Genomic DNA, 16,758 nt, shown 5'->3' on the forward strand with positions numbered 1-16,758 from the left:
ATATATATATATATATATATATATATATATATATATATATATATATATATATATGTAAATGCATAAAAAATGAGGACGAAAAGTAAAAAATTTTAAGTTTTCTTTCTGACGTGCAGAAGTACGAAATGTTATTATGAAAAAATTAAATAACTTTTTTACAAGAACATAATTTCCTACCGTACCTTCGGTCTTCCTCAGTGTAGTGAAAAAAGTGCATACACAGGAAAAGATATATGTCTGTCTTTTTATTATGGAGTGGAGGATTAGGAGTCTTGTAAACGAGATGAATGTATTCTACTTGATACTTTTCTAGAGACGTTTGTATTTTGACGAAGAAGAACGATTTTAAAACCAAATGCCTTATAATTAGGGCTATGACAGCATAATATTCTTTTCATTATTTTGACACAGACAGAGTTAATCAACCGAGAACCACACCACTCTATATAAAAGCATATAAGATATCAACGGATACACACTCGAGAGTGAAAACAATGAAAAGAATATGCTGTTGTCCTAGCCCTAATTATAATCTACTACGATACTATATTCTTCCAAAGTAATACACAAGAGTTGTATCTAAAAGTATATGGTGGATAGAGTCGAGGAGGATAAAAAAGAGGAGAGAAAGCACTACCCAGACCTCCGCTGGATGAGTGCAAAGAAAACTCGGCATTGGGGAAACTTATTGCTACCAAAATTCCAGTGAACCATAATGGTCGTTGTCAGCGAGAAATCAATGGTTAGTGGATGTTGCGATAACGCTCTTTTATTTGTAAAGGTTATAGAAATAGGTGGAAGTACTTGAAATCTGGAAAAGCTTGTTGTCACTCCGACATTGGGGGAACACCATAGGTTGATCTCAAAGAGAAATCTTTAGATCATAGCCTGTGTGAAAACCCATAGTAATGGCATAATCTATATATCTATAAATGTAAAAATTTTTTTTTTACATAGGAATCACCATTTATCAAGACCCAGAGACCACTCGAGGATACGGGTTAACAGTGTACAGTAGTCAATTTGACAATATAGTAATCGTTAGTAATAGAAATTTGGTAAATTTGTGAACTTAAGTGGAACGGCTCATCAAGAACTTGTTTACGTTGGACTTGAAGACAATCAGATTGTAGTTAGCTAGAAAGCAGGAAAACGGAAGAATTCCACAGGCGTGCACTTCTAAGAAAGAAGCTTTGTTCATGAAATCTACGTTTAGGTCTAGGTACACAAAAAGTGGAGGGAATTATTGATAGTGTTTTCAGCTAGACGACTGTTTCTTGTGAAAGTTTCTTGTGAAAGTTTGGCGAGTCAAAAATGTGTGTGTGAGAACAATTCTCGACCTATACATTCAAGCAATTTTTTATCTACACACTTGAAATTTGGTATATAAAGTATTCAGACACGAGAAAATCTTTATAATCGGTTAATCGTTTAATCGATTTCATTCGAAAAAGGGTTGCTAAGTGGTCAAAGTTGAAAAATTGGTACGTGGAGGTCATCGGATTGTTATCTGTTTATCAACTGCTTCACGACTGCGCATGCGTAAATGGTTAATATTATAGATTCCTTATGTTAAAAATAGTAAGTTTAAAAAGCACTTCTTAAACATCATATCCAGCTTGCCTAATGGTTATCGTACTTAACTCACTTATTTTAGGTTTTTGATTCGATCTCAGCTCGAGTATTTTATTTTACTTACATATGAATATAAATCCGGTGAAGATGTTTTTGATAAACAAACCGGATTTATATAATAAAATATTTACCTGACTCATCATCTAATCAAAGGAGAAACCAAGGAATTATGCCTACTTCGGATTGTTACATTGTGCCGTGGAAGAATACACCATAGGCATTGGATCCCTTTACTTCACTGCTACCAAAGACTCTCACTTTGGAATTTACCATACAATTTGGATATGAAATTCAATATCCTTTTCATTTTGAACGAATATATAATTTTCCTTACTCTATGATTTAAATACTTTAAAAACCTTTAATTATGATTTTCTAGTTTATTAAAGTAAATTAAAGTATAAACCATTTATAATATTTGCTAATATTTTTTTTCCTCTGAGGATATGGATGAACATCGAAAACGTATAGGTTAAGGAGATATACTTTTTGAAATGTATTCTTTGTCTTACATTTAATAAAATTCTAGATTTGAAATTTAACCATTTCACATCATAAAATTTAAATTACTAAATTATGATATATATATATAAATATATATATATATATATATATATATACAGAATTGCATATAAAAATATACCAATATATTGAAACATCATCCCTATTCTTCAGATCATGCTTCGTGTGATTATTTCGCACAAACCCACCGCCACAATACAGAAACATCATCATCATATGCATTTTCCTCATGTCAAATTCAAACTTCTTCATTATTCTCACAAACCTAAACACGATCATCACAAACAAACCACACCCACCAACACATTCACAAACATACACACACGCATATATATATATATATATATATATATATATATATATATATATATATATATATATATATATAGTAAGTTGTAAAAATATATATGGCGATTAAGCTACACTAAATATTCCGCGTTTCATCCACTCTAGGATTCAGGCTTGAAGAATCCAAGAGTGGATGAAACGCGGAACATTACGTGTAGTTTAATCGCCATATATATTTTACAACTTACTAACTAGCTCTACCTTAGTATTGAGCAGTGTTGAAGTAAATACTAATAATAAGTTTACGCATAAATTTATACTTTCGTATATTAATTTATGTGAGTAAATAAAGTAGTTTATATATATATATATATATATATATATATATATAGTAAGTTATAAAAATATATATGGAAATTAAGCTACACAGAATATTCCGCGTTTCATTCCGAGAATGAAACGCGAAATATTCTGTGTAGCTTAATTGCCATGTATATTTTTATAACTTACTACCTAGCTCTACCAATGTATTGAGCACTGTTGAAGTAAATACTGAACATTTACGCATAAAATTATATTTTCATATATTAGTTTATGTAATGAAATGATGTAGGCTTATATATATATATATATATTACATAGTAGTCACCACTTATCAGGGCCCTGAGGCAACTCGGGGATAAGGGTTATTGCGTGTACAGTAATGAACGGGATAATATCGTAGTGATTGTTAGTATTGGAGATTTGATAAAGTGTCTTATTTAAGGGGGCGGTTTATCAGGAATTTGTTTATGTTGGACTTGAAGACATCCAATTTTAGTCAGGTGGGAAACAGGTAAACGGCAGAGCGTTCCACAGGCGTGCACTTTTAAGAAAAAAGCTTTGTTCATAGAATCTACGTTTTGGTTTAGGCACAGATAAAGAGTGGGGAAAATTATTGACAGTGATTCCAGCTAGACGAGTGTTTTTCGTGAATGATTGGCGAGGAGGACCAGAGATTGGAGCTCAGAGGAACACTTGCCATGTAAATAATGATGAAACAAAGACAGGCTCGCAACGTCTCTTCTGTGGGAGAGAGATTGCAGGGAAGAGAAAAGGGCATCCCCCATTAAGCTACGAAGTCTATTTTGCACTCTGTCATGGCAGGATAAGTGTTTTTTGCAGATCCTGCTCAGATGTAGCAGCAGTACTCCATCCTTGGACTTACTTGGCTTTTATATAGATAGAGAATTGCATCAGCAGTAAGATACTTTCTATAGCGATAGAATGATCCAACCATTTTTCCAGCGACCTTGGCAATAGACTTGATGTACGTGTTCCATGGAGTAAAGGTCAATCACAGAAGCTTGTCAAAACATGGAGCTTCCCCAAGACGAGTGCCATCCATTTAAATTGATGCCAGATGGGAATCAGAACGTTAATGATGTAAAGATAGGAGCTTGGGTTTAGATGCATAAAAAGTAACCAGCTACCTCTTCCCCCACTTTACCACGCGCTCAAGATCAGAGGAGACAATCAGAGATAACTTTATCATTTACAGCCTTTGAAGTTGTTATACCGGCCTTCCTTGAACAGAGGAATTCACACCGATTAGCATTATAAATAGCGCTAGAAATTCCAACACCGGTGAGAGAGATGCGACTGCACTTCAACTGCTAGCCGAGTGCCCAGCAGATATACACGCTTTCCTATCTTTGTACATTATTGTTAATACATTTGTTCCTTAACCGAACCTCGAGTTGATTGTTCTTATTTTCACTGTTGTTCCACGACACAACAGATTGGCGACAAGGAATCGAAGCGACCATCACTGCAAATAATCACCAAAAGTGATTCAAATAAAGTTTCGTAAAATCTTTACGGCAGAACACCTTCGTCATTTCAACAGATATTTGAATATGCAAGGATTAACAGCAAATTAATTACTACGATAGTAATTTGGCGACGGGGAAAAATTGCTACCAAAATCTACAGCGAAAAACGCGAATGTTGTCAATTATTTAATAATTGAACACACTTACCAAGTGTTTTAGAAAGGGAAAAGTGTTAATTTTTTCTTCAACAGAAGCCATTTTTCCCACGGTAAGAATTTTCTTCTGCAAAGTTAAGTGTCCAAAGCCAACTAGACAATATCGTGTAAGCTTATCGTTATTTCGATAACATCTGGGATTGAAAAAAATAACACGCTTCACTTTGTCAAGAGAAAAAGAGATAGACCGTGAAAAATAATTATTCGTGTACGCCATTTGCGCTTAGCAAACACGTAAAGAATCAAGTCATTTTTGTAAAATGCAAAAAGGCAAAAAAAAAAAAAAAAATTTTCCCATACGAATTCATCGGATATTTAAAGCGACGGATTTTATTTTTGCTACGTAAAAACGCGCGCAAATAAAAAAAAATGTTAAACAAATGTTATTTCGCTGGATTATTTCTAGTAAGACTAGAATCTACAAATTAAGTTACAAAAGGACTGCTAAACTGTTGTTCTTCAAACAAAAGAATTGGGAAAGAAAACTTGGTTGTTTTTTTTTTTTTTTGTTTTGTTTTTTTTACTAAGGAATATTTCTTTAATACAAGCGTAAATGATAAACTGAATTTGTATGATGGATGCGAAATTCAAAGATTTACTGTTGGAATTGTTCCAATTTCAGGCAGAGCAAAATCTCGAGTTGCAAAACAACAAATTCAACAAGTAGAAAGGGAAGAGAGATTTAAACAAGCATTTGAAGAAAAAATGCTTCAACAACAGAAACGCTTCGAGGAAATATTGATGAAAACACAGGAGGAACAAAGAAAAATTCTGGAGGCGACACAGTTAACTAAAGCGGACGATAATCATTACGCATTTTCTCAAACAGCTGTGTGGGCCGCTATTGAAAATTTCAATTATAATCCAGAAGACGATGTCACTTTCGTCTAGTACTATAAAAGATATGAGTATATTTTTTATATCGGATTGTAGTATCTGGTCAGACGCGACAAAAGTTAGGCTTTTGCTAAGGAAATTGGGAACAGCCGAGCATACAAAGTTCGTGAATTTTATTCTCCCCAAAAAGACAAGTAAGTTGAGCTTCCAAGAAACAGTTACGCAACATACAGAACTGTTTTCTGCAAAAACGTCTCTTTTCCATAGGCTATATAAATGTATGGATGTTACTAGCAGAGAGGAAGACGACTACACTACTTATGCAAGTATAGTGACCAAGCATTGCGACGATTTTAAACTGGAGGAATTATCATCAGATAATTTTAAATGTTTAATATTTGTGCAAGGGCTGGTCTTAAATAAAGATGCTAAAATCAGGCGTCGTGTTTTAAATAAACTCGAAAACGAACCGAATTTAAAACTACAAAATGTAGCGGAAGACCGTGAACGGTTTATTGCGTTGAAACAAGACAGTCGTGACATAGAGGAAAGCGGAGTGTCGCATATTAAAGAGATCCATCAAAAGAAAAATTCGACTTCAAAAAATAACCAGAGAAAGAAGCAGGGAAAATATCCACCTTGACCATGTTGGAGGTGTAGAAATAAACATTGCTACAATGAGTGTCCCTACAAATTCAAACAATGTGACAACTGCCACCAGAAAGGGCATAAAGCATCGCATTGTAGAAAAAAATCTGGTAGAAAGACATCCATTAAACTTACGAAAATTGAACCGGATGAAAAAATATCCGGAAATATGTACAGGTCAAAATTTTTAAAAAAGAAAGTAAGGCTACAGCTTGATAGTGGGTCTGACATTTCCATTATTAATGTACAGACATGAAAGAGGCTTGGGAAACCCACTATGATTAAATTATATAAAACGGCGAGAAGCGTCAGTGGCGAAAAAATTACCTTGGAAGGAGAATTATTGACGTATATATTTTTTCAGAACAGGGCCGAAAAAGCAAGAATTTTTGTCATGCGAAAATCAAACAACCTCTTTGGAACTGATCTGTTCGAAAAGTTAAACTATGGGATCTGCCTTTAAGCTGATTTCGCCAAAAGGTTGAGGATTCGAATGTAGAGGCAGAAAATCTTAAGAGGGAGTTAAAAGAGAATTTCCTAGACGTATTTTCAGGTAGTTTGGGAAGGTGTAAAAAAGCGGTAGCAAAATTTGACGTAAAAGTAAATGAACAGCCAGTGTTCAGAAAGAAAAGAAATGTTCCATACGCCACTATAAAACAGAAAGACGATGAATTAGAAAGACTCGAAATCATGGGTGTCATCGGAAAAATTGATCACAGTGAGTGGGCTGCACCAATGGTTTACATCATAAAGAAGAGTAAAGACATTCGGGTTTGCGCTGACTTTGCGACAGGCTTAAACATGGCATTACAAGATCACCATTATCCTCTTCCGAGCCCTGAAGACATATTTGCGAAACTGAGTGGAGGGAAATATTTTTCTAGAATTGACCTCAGTGACGCGTACTTACAAGTTCCAGCCGACGAGGAGTCTTCTAAGCTGCTATGTATTAATACCCATAAGGGATTATATAAGTTTAACAGAGTTCCTTTTGGGGTCAATGTCGCGCCTGCGATTTTCAGCAAATTATGGATACTATGTTAAATGGGTTGGATTTAGCAGTAGGATACCTGGACGATGTGTTAATGAAAAGCGGTAGCAAAGAACAACACAAAGCTCATGTAAACGAAGTATTCAAAAGGACCCAGGATTATGGATTTAAAGTAAAACAGGAAAAATGTACATTTTTCATGGAGAAAATAAAACTTGGGGCAAAGCATATTAAATAGAGAAATAGTCAACCACCTCAGCAGGAATAACCTTCTTAGTGACACACAATATGGTTTCCGCTCTGCAAGATCTACTGCAGATGTGCTGACGGTTATATCCCACAGGATTAGTGAATCTCTTGACAAAGGCTTCCTTTCTAGGGCAATTGCTCTTGACATATCAAAGGCCTTTGACAAAGTATGGCATAAGGGTCTACTTCACAAGATTTCCAGCTACGGTATAACTGGAAATGTTTTCTCAATGATTAAATCATTTCTCTCCGATAGGCTCATAAGAGTAGTGGTCGATGGACAAAAATCGGAGGCCTGCAATATAAATGCTGGAGTCCCTCAGGGGTCAATCCTTGGCCCAACTCTCTTCCTGATCTACATCAATGACCTCCCTAAACACATACTTAAATCATTCGTTGACATCTATGCTGATGACACGACCATCTACGGCAACACATCAAAGGCTGTAAATGACGAAGTTCTCTCGGATTCTCTCTCCTCTGATCTCGAGCGCGTGGTTCAGTGGGGGAAGATGTGGCTGGTTACCTTTAATGCATCTAAAACCAAACTCCTATCCTTACATCATCAACGCTCTGATCCCCAGCTGGCATCAATTGTGATGGATGGCTCTCGTCTGGGTGAGGCCCCGTGTTTTGACAAGCTTCTGGGTTTGACCTTTACTCCTGATCTGAAATGGAACACGTACATCAAGTCTGTTGCCAAGGTCGCTGGAAAGATGGTGGGATCCTTCTACCGCTCCAGAAGATATCTCACTACTGATGCAATTCTCTATCTATATAAAAGCCAAGTACGGCCAAGGATGGAATACTGTTGCCATATCTGGGCAGGAGCTGCCAAAAACAGCCTATCATGCCTTGACAGAGTACAAAATAGACTTCGTGGTTTAGTGGGGGATGCCCTTTTCTCTACCCTGCAACCCCTCTCCCACAGAAGAGACGTTGCGAGCCTATCCTTGTTTTATCGTTATTTTCATGGCAGGTGCTCGTCTTAACTCCAATCGCTGGTCCCCCCTCGCCAAACTTTCACGAAAATCACCCGTCTAGCTGAATCCACTGTGAAAAATTTCCCCCACTCTATATCTGTGCCTAAATCAAAACGCGGATTTCATGAGCAAAGCTTCTTTCTTAGAACTGCACGCCTGTGGAACTCTGTTCCGTCTGCCTGCTTCCCTCCGGACTACAACTTGGATGTCTTCAAGTCTAATGTTAACAAATTCCTAATGAACCGCCCCCCTAATTAAACACTTCATAAAATCTCCTCACTAACGTGATGTACTTGCAATAACCCTTATCCCTGAGTGGCTTCCGGGCCTTGATAAGTGGTGATCACTGTGTAAAAAAAAAAAAAAAAAAAAAAGCATCGATAAACATGGAAGAAAGTCGGATCCAGATAGATCGAGTGCAATAAAGAATATGCCTGCTCCAGAAAATATTGCGTCTTTACAAAGTTTCTTAGGTTTGGTAAATTACTACAATGTATTTGTGCCAAATATGCATAAACTAAGGTCGCCTTTAAATGAACTGTTAAGGAAAGACCAAAAATGGGTCTGGATGCAAAAGTGTAAAGAAGCATTTCGGGAAATTGAAGAGACTTTAACGTCTGACTTGTTTCTGGCACATTATAATCCCAAGCGTGAAATTATAGTTGCAAGCGATGCCAGCTCCTATGGCATAGGAGCATGCATTTTACACAAACTGGATGATGGAAAACTGAAACCCATAGCACATTTATCCCGACCACTTTTGCCAGCCGAAAAGAACTACTCACAAATTGAAAAAGAAGCGCTAAGCATTATATTCGCGGTAAAGAAATTTCATCGTTTCCTGCACGGTAGGCAATTTCTGTTACAAACAAACCAAAAACCATTATTAACGATTTTCGGATCGAAAAAGGGACTACCAGAACATACGGCGAATAGACTCCAAAGATTGAGTACCATACTTCTGAATTACAATTTTCAAATGGAGTATGTACCATCTAAAATATTTGGTCATGCAGACGGGTTATCGAGGTTAATACCTAAGCAGACAGAACCATTGGAGGATATGGTAATAGCAGCCATTCAAGCGGAAGTTGAAGTAAAAAATACGTTATGTGACACAATAAGAGAACTTCCAGTAACGCTTGATGGGATTAAGAATAAGGCAGATGTGGACGAATTTATTATACGCACGAAAGAAAAGATCAACAATAACGAACTGGATGAAGAAATTTATTCAATTTGCGATAACGTCCTGTTATATAGCGACAGGGTTGTAACTCCTACGAAATTACGGAAAAGAATGCTCAAGGAATTCCATGTAGGACATTCAGGTATATCAAGAATGAAAAGCCTTATGCGCTCTTTCGTTTATTGGCTAAACATGGATAAGGATATAGAAGAAAAATTCAGGGAGGATAGAGGATGCGCATTAGCGATGAAAGATCGTGGGCAAAACCGGACCGACCTTGGTCTAGGATTCATTTAGATTTTGCAGGACCGCTAGATGGGTTCTACTATCTCATTGTTGTAGACAACCTATCTAAATGGCCGGAAGTATTAAAATATAAGAATCCCACATCCGAGGTAACTATCAACTTCCTGTATGAACTATTCGCTAGGTTTGGAGTAGTAGACTGCATTGTTACATACAATGGAACGCAATTTACGTCTACCGAATTTAAACATTTTTGCAAGGATCATCTAATCGAGCATATAACCATTCCGCCATACCACCCAAGAAGTAATGGACAAGCAGAGAAATTCGTTGACACATTCAAGAGAGCTCTGAAAAAAGCTAGTGGGTCGCCGACGGATAAGTCAATCCAACAGTTTTTACAAGTCTACAGAGTCACTTCGAATGCAAACATCGAAATATCGAAGACACCTGCTGATTATGTTCGGACGCAAGGTTAGATTGATTTTTCACAAGTTGTTACCAAACCAGCATAGGCCAAACCTAAAGAAACCGATAAAAAAAATAACGATATAAAGTTGGCGAAAGAGTCTTCTACAAGATTCACAAAAATAATAAGACTTTCTGGGAGTCCGGCATTGTTGAGAAACAAATAGGCAACATTGTCTACATGATTAAGGGACCAGACTTCGTGCACAAACGTCACACTAACCAAATTCGGAAAAGAGACTCGAACAGTGAGGTGACCAGATCGCCCGAGGAGGACATCATGGACACAGTGTTTGATAATTTCCAGGTGCCCATACCAGAGACAGCTCCGGAGAACAGAAGATCAAACAAAACGAAAATCAACAGAATTAATTAGGATGAACTCAAAACAAAAACGTTATTAATCGCAGACGGGATATTTTCAAAGGGGGTATTATACCGGCTTTCCTTGGAGAGAGGAATTTACACCGATTGCGCTAGTAATTCCAACACCGGCGAGAGAGATGCGACTGCACTTCAACTGCTAGCCGAGTGCCCAGCAGATATACACGCTTTCCTATCTTTGTACATTATTGTTAATACACTTGTTCCTTAACCGAACCTCGAGTTGATTGTTCTTATTTTCACTGTTGTTCCACGACACAACAGAAGTGTTGCCATAGATGGTCGTGTCATCAGCGTAGATGTCGACGAATAGTTTAAGTACGTGTTTTGAGAGATCATTGATGTAGATCAGGAAGAGAGTTCGGCCCAAGATGGACCCCCGAGGGATTCCAGCATTAATACTGTTGGCGTCTGATTTCTGCCCATCAACCACTACTCTTATGAGCCTATCAGAGAGAAATGATATATATATATATAATCTGTGGAAATATCAATATATATTTCTATGAAAACATCATTTTTTTCAATTATATTCACCTTTTATTTATGCTAATACTTAATTTATGAAGGTCAATGTAATTACAGAGCATATAACAAACAAATGACAAAAGTCTATAGACCAAATTCCATGATGTTGACGATCTTTCAATTTATTCCTTTAATTACGTTAACAATTCTTGATAGCAACTGTTTCCTAGCGCAAAATCATTCACTTAATTATTTTATCAATCAATGGACCTATTCTGCCCTAAACTCCTCAGAAGAAATAGTAACTATCAATTCATTAAAAAAAAGTGCATTTGGCATGATTACAAAAAATATTATGCCATTCGTAAATATCAAATTCCTAACAAAACATCAATAATAAAATTAAAACAAATAAATAAAACACACTAATTTTATTTCATAAACATATTTTGAATTTTAACGACTATGATTAGCTTGAAAAATAACAAAAACATTATTTTTACATCAAAATGGCAGCTATTATTTGTTTAAAAAAACAAAGTGTCATTCCATGACATAAACACATCAACAGCTATGTTTCATTTGAAACCAGAACAAATGCATTCATTTTACATCACCAAATATTTTCAAATATAGTATTTTAATCATCAAATCAATTATCTTGATTGTGTTTTGAAATAATGACGAAACATGCATATATAAACAGTTTTGTTCTTTTTCTTTTTCGATCGTTTTGGAATATTATTTCCCTAACTTTCATCATCATATATATATACATATATATATATATATATATATATATATATGTGTGTGTGTGTGTGTGTTAGCCGGATGAACTCTCACGAGGATTTGTAACTTAAATTGCCATATATATTTTCATAACTTACTATATATATATATATATATATATATATATATATATATATATATATACATACAGTGATCACCACTTATCAAGGCCCGGAAGCCACTCAAGGATAAGGGTTATTGCAAGTACATTACGTTAGTGTGGAGATTTGATGACGTGTTTACTTAAGGGGGCGGTTCATTAGGAATTTGTTAACATTGGACTTGAAGACATCCAAGTTGTAGTCCGGAGGGAAGCAGGCAGACGGAACAGAGTTCCACAGGCGTGCAGTTCTGAGAAAGAAGCTTTGTTCATGGAATCCGCGTTTTGATTTAGGCACAGATATAGAGTGGGGGAAATTTTTCACAGTGGATTCAGCTAGACGGGTGGTTTTTGTGAAAGATTGGCGAGGGGGGGGCCAGCGATTGGAGTTCAGACGAGCACCTGCCATGGAAATAACGATAAAACAAGGATAGGCTCGCAACGTCTCTTCTGTGGGAGTGAGGTTGCAAGGTAGAGAAAAGGGCATCCCCCACTAAGCCACGAAGTCTATTTTGTACTCTGTCAAGGCAGGATATGCTGTTTTTAGCAGCTCCTGCCCAGATATGGCAACAGTACTCCATCCTCGGACGTACTTGGCTTTTATATAGATAGAGAATTGCATCAGTAGTGAGATATCTTCTGGAGCGGTAGAAGGATCCCACCATCTTTCAAGCGACCTTGGCAACAGACTTGATATACGTGTTCCATTTCAGATCAGGAGTAAAGGTCAAAACCAGGAGCTTGTCAAAACACGGGGCCTCACCCAGACGAGAGCCATCCATCCCAATTGATGCCAGATGGGGATCAGAGCGTTGATGATGTGAGGATAGGAGTTTGGTTTTGGATGCATTAAAGGTAACCAGCCACATCTTCCCCCACTGAACCACGCGCTCGAGATCAGAGGAAAGAGAATCAGAGAGAACTTTGTCATTTACGGCCTTTGATGTGTTGCCGTAGATGGTCGTGTCATCAGCATAGACGTCAACGAATGAGTTAAGTATGTGTTTAGGGAGGTCATTGATGCAGATCAGGAAAAGAGTTGGGCCCAGGATTGACCCCTGAGGGACTCAGCATTTATATTGCAGGCCTCCGATTTTTGTCCATCTACCACTACTCTTATGAGCCTATATATATATATATATATATTAGTATGGGAGCCCCGGAATGCGCTAAATATGATCTACATCAATGATCTCCCAAAACACTTATATAATTCGTTGGAATCTATGCTGATGACACGACTATTTATAGCAACACATCAAAGGCCGTAAATGATAAAGATCTCTCTGATTCCCTCTCCTCTGATCTTGAGCGCGTGGTACAGTGGGGGAAGAGGTGGAAGATTACTTTTAATGCAGCTAAAATGAAGCTTCTATCTTTACATCATTAATGTTCTGATCCCCATCTGGCATCAATTAAAATGGATGGAACTCGTCTTGGGGAGGCTCCATGTTTTGACAAGCTTCTGGGATTGACCTTTACTTCTGATCTGAAATGGAACGCGTGCATCAAATCCGTTGCCCAGGTCGCTGGAAAAATGGTGGGATCCTTCTATCGCTATAGAAGGTATGTCACTGCTGACGCAATTCTCTATCTAAATAAACGCCAAGTACGCCCAAGGATGGAATGCTGCTGCCACATCTGGGCTGGAGCTGCTAAAAATAGCACATCCTGCCTTGAAAGAGTACAAAATAGACTTCGTAGCTTAGTAGGGGGTGCCCTTTTCTCTTCCCTGCACCGCTCTCCTGCAGAAGAGACATTGTGAGCCTGTCTTTGTTTCATCGTTATTTACATAGCAAGTGCTCGTCCGAGCTCCAATCTCTGGTCCCCCTCACCAATCTTTCACGAAAAACACCCGTCTGGCTGAAACCACTGTCAGTAATTTCCCCCACTCTTTATCTATGCTTAAATCAAAACGACGATTCCATGAGCAAAGCTACTTTCTGAGGTGTGCACGCCTATAAAACTCTCTTACGTTTGCCTGTTTCCCATTTGACTATAAATGTGATGTCTTCAAGTCCAACATAAACAAATTCCTGATGAATCGCCCTCTTAAGTAAGACACTTTATCAAATCTCGAATACTAACGATTACTACGATATTATCCCAGTGATTAATGTACAATCAATAACCCTTATCCCCGAGTGGCTTCCGGGCCTTGATAAGTGGTGACCTATATGTAAAAAATAAATTGATGCAGATTTCGCATATATTATTATAGAGTCAATACTTTGTCGATTATTACACATTACATTATTATTATATTGTATTTTGTATAGTAGTGATTTCAAAAGGAGAAAAATGATTTTGGTGCCATCGGCTAGAATGGAAACCTAAACTAAAACATATAGCACTCCAGCCTTAGTCATTTTAAGTTTGAGCTTTCGTCAGTTGGATAAGAGATAGCTAAAAATGAATTAATGGGAACATATAAATTTATACATATTTGCGAATGCATACAGGGGTACTTTTAAGTCGACTTTCAATTTTTACCCTTTAGCAGCTATTTTTACCGGCTAAAGATTTATAAAAGCAGTCCATAAAAAATGTTGTTATTTGACCCGCCGCGCTCCTCTCTGCGTCACGGGGTAAGTACAGTTTTAAAAAAAATGATGACATACAGACATAGAACATTTTATAAATTATATATAATATTTTTCAATACCTATATATATATTTAAATACAAATACTCATCAGAATGAGACTTTTGCTCCCACGGCGACTGAAACTACTTTGCCACGAAGAAGAGAAATATTCCTATAATTCATAAAACGAACACAAGCAGCATCCGTATGCATATATATATATATATATATATATATATATATATATATATATATATATATATATATATATATATATGTATATATATATATATATATAATGTATGTATGTATATATCATTTACCAACTAATCTCACCGTTTCCACATAGACATATTTGTCCCATGAATATATTCATCAAAGTCTGGCCCTGACAACACTCAAGTTACCTCATGTCACCCCGTACTGTCATTGCAGATTGCAGATGCCGGTGTTTATTATGGCTGAACAAACGGACGAACATGGCTGCGACCTTTTACAAATCGATGACTTCCGGTTTGAACCAAAGGGCAAATTTAAAGAGTCTGATCGCAAACAATTTGATCTGTTTGCGGCGACACATTTTATATCGATTTCTGTTAACCTTTGACCTTGGATCAACGTTCATCAACGGTCAAAGGACCCTCAGAGGATTTTGTTTGATGTTTTTCCTTTGTTTTGAGGAAGTGTATTTTTCAAAGTTTCTTTTTTCTGAAAACAGTGTTTGCATCAAAAAATTGTTCAAATAGATCAGGATATAAAGTGAAGCGATATATTTATTTTTGTTTAGTTGCGTTTCGGTAGTCTGTCACATTTCAATTTAAAATATCAGGTTGACAAGAAAGTTCTTGTGGTTTTCAACATTCAGATGAACATATCTCGGCTTAAACAAAAAATATATTGATCGAAATAAGCACCATCAGAATTAAAACACTTTTGACAACGCAAAACAAGTGTATTTATGCCAGTAATGTAAAAACCTTGCGTTCTGATAGTGATGAAGCATTTCTCACGCAGAAGGTTGTTGAGAGGTCTGAAGACTGTGGCGGATGAGGCGGAGTTTTGTATCGCAACTCGTTCAACTTCTGCATGGGTCGGTTTAGCAATGTGCGGTCGGGCATTGTCGCGGAGGAGAACTGAGCCTTTTCTGTTTACTAATGCTGGGTATTGTTGTCGAAGTTTCTGATGCATTTCATCCATTTGTTGACATTAGTTCTCCGCCGTAATAGTTTCGCCTCCATTAGAAAAAACTGTAATAGATGAGACTAGTCGAAGACCACCAAACAGTCAGCATGACTTTCTTTTACTGCAACTCTGGCTTCGAGAAATGTCGCGGATCTTCATCGGCGTCAAACCACTAGGTTGAGCGTTGCCGGTTGTCGTAAAAAACTCACTTTTCATCGCAAGCCACAACCCAGTCGAGAAACGGGCGTTCTTGTTGCGCAAAAGAAGGGAAGATGATACTTTATAATGGTATTTCTTTTGGTTGTCGTTTAATTAGTGAGACATCCATTTATCAAGTTTTTTGTTTTTTTTCAATCTCTCTCAGGTGGTTGGAAATCGTTGTATACGTTACGTCTAATTCAGAAACAAGTTTTCGGACACTTGTGCCTGAATTGGTTTCGACTAAGACTCTTAATTGGTCGTTGTCAACATCTGATGGCCGACCACTACGCTTATCAACTTAAAGACTCTTTTAATCACCACGCAATTTCTTAAACCACTATTGTGCTGTGCGTTCAGTAGTGATTCCTGGGACAAATGATTCGTCTGTTTCAGCAGCTTTTCGTCCTAGCTTGAATTGAAATAAGAAAATTGTGCCACTTTGCTTTTTTTACAACTTGTATTCAACGTTCTGAAAAGAAGATAATTATTTTAAAACGATTGTCATTTTAACGATTAGATAGAGCGAAAAACGCTCTTTAAAATCATATATAAATTAAAGGTATTATAACGAAAACTTATTTGAAAATACATCATTTGAATCAAAATTAAAAATTCGCAAGAACTTTCTTCTCAACCTAATAGCATTTTTTCTGTCATGGTTCAGATTGAAATAGCATTTTCCTATGTATATAGACGCAAAGTTTGAAATAGCATTTTGGTTTGTCTGTAACAGTTGATTTTAAAATAGCAATGTAGTATTATCTTAGCATGCCAAATGTATGTTAGTAGACGATTATTATGATTTTTCAAGCTAAAACGTTTTGTCAGCTAAAATGTGTTTTAGAATAATCAAAATATTTTGAATAAATATTTATTTACATTAATTTACGAATGTAACCTTAAAATGTCATCATAATAATTTAGTTGACAACTTGGAAATAATGACAAGTGATTATCTTAGTA

At 36.6% G+C, this 16,758-nt stretch overlaps 1 protein-coding gene across 1 annotated transcript in view; it reads right to left on the reverse strand.

Moving 5' to 3' along the window:
* The window catches only part of LOC145291574 (heparan-alpha-glucosaminide N-acetyltransferase-like), a 150,748-nt gene that overhangs the window by 72,765 nt on the left and 61,225 nt on the right, over nucleotides 1-16,758 (reverse strand). The gene's annotated exons all lie outside the window — the stretch shown is intronic.

The sequence above is a fragment of the Euprymna scolopes genome, chromosome 12, assembly GCF_053919585.1.
Source record: "Euprymna scolopes isolate OS-2025 chromosome 12, ASM5391958v1, whole genome shotgun sequence".
Taxonomy (NCBI): Eukaryota; Metazoa; Mollusca; class Cephalopoda; order Sepiida; family Sepiolidae; genus Euprymna; species Euprymna scolopes.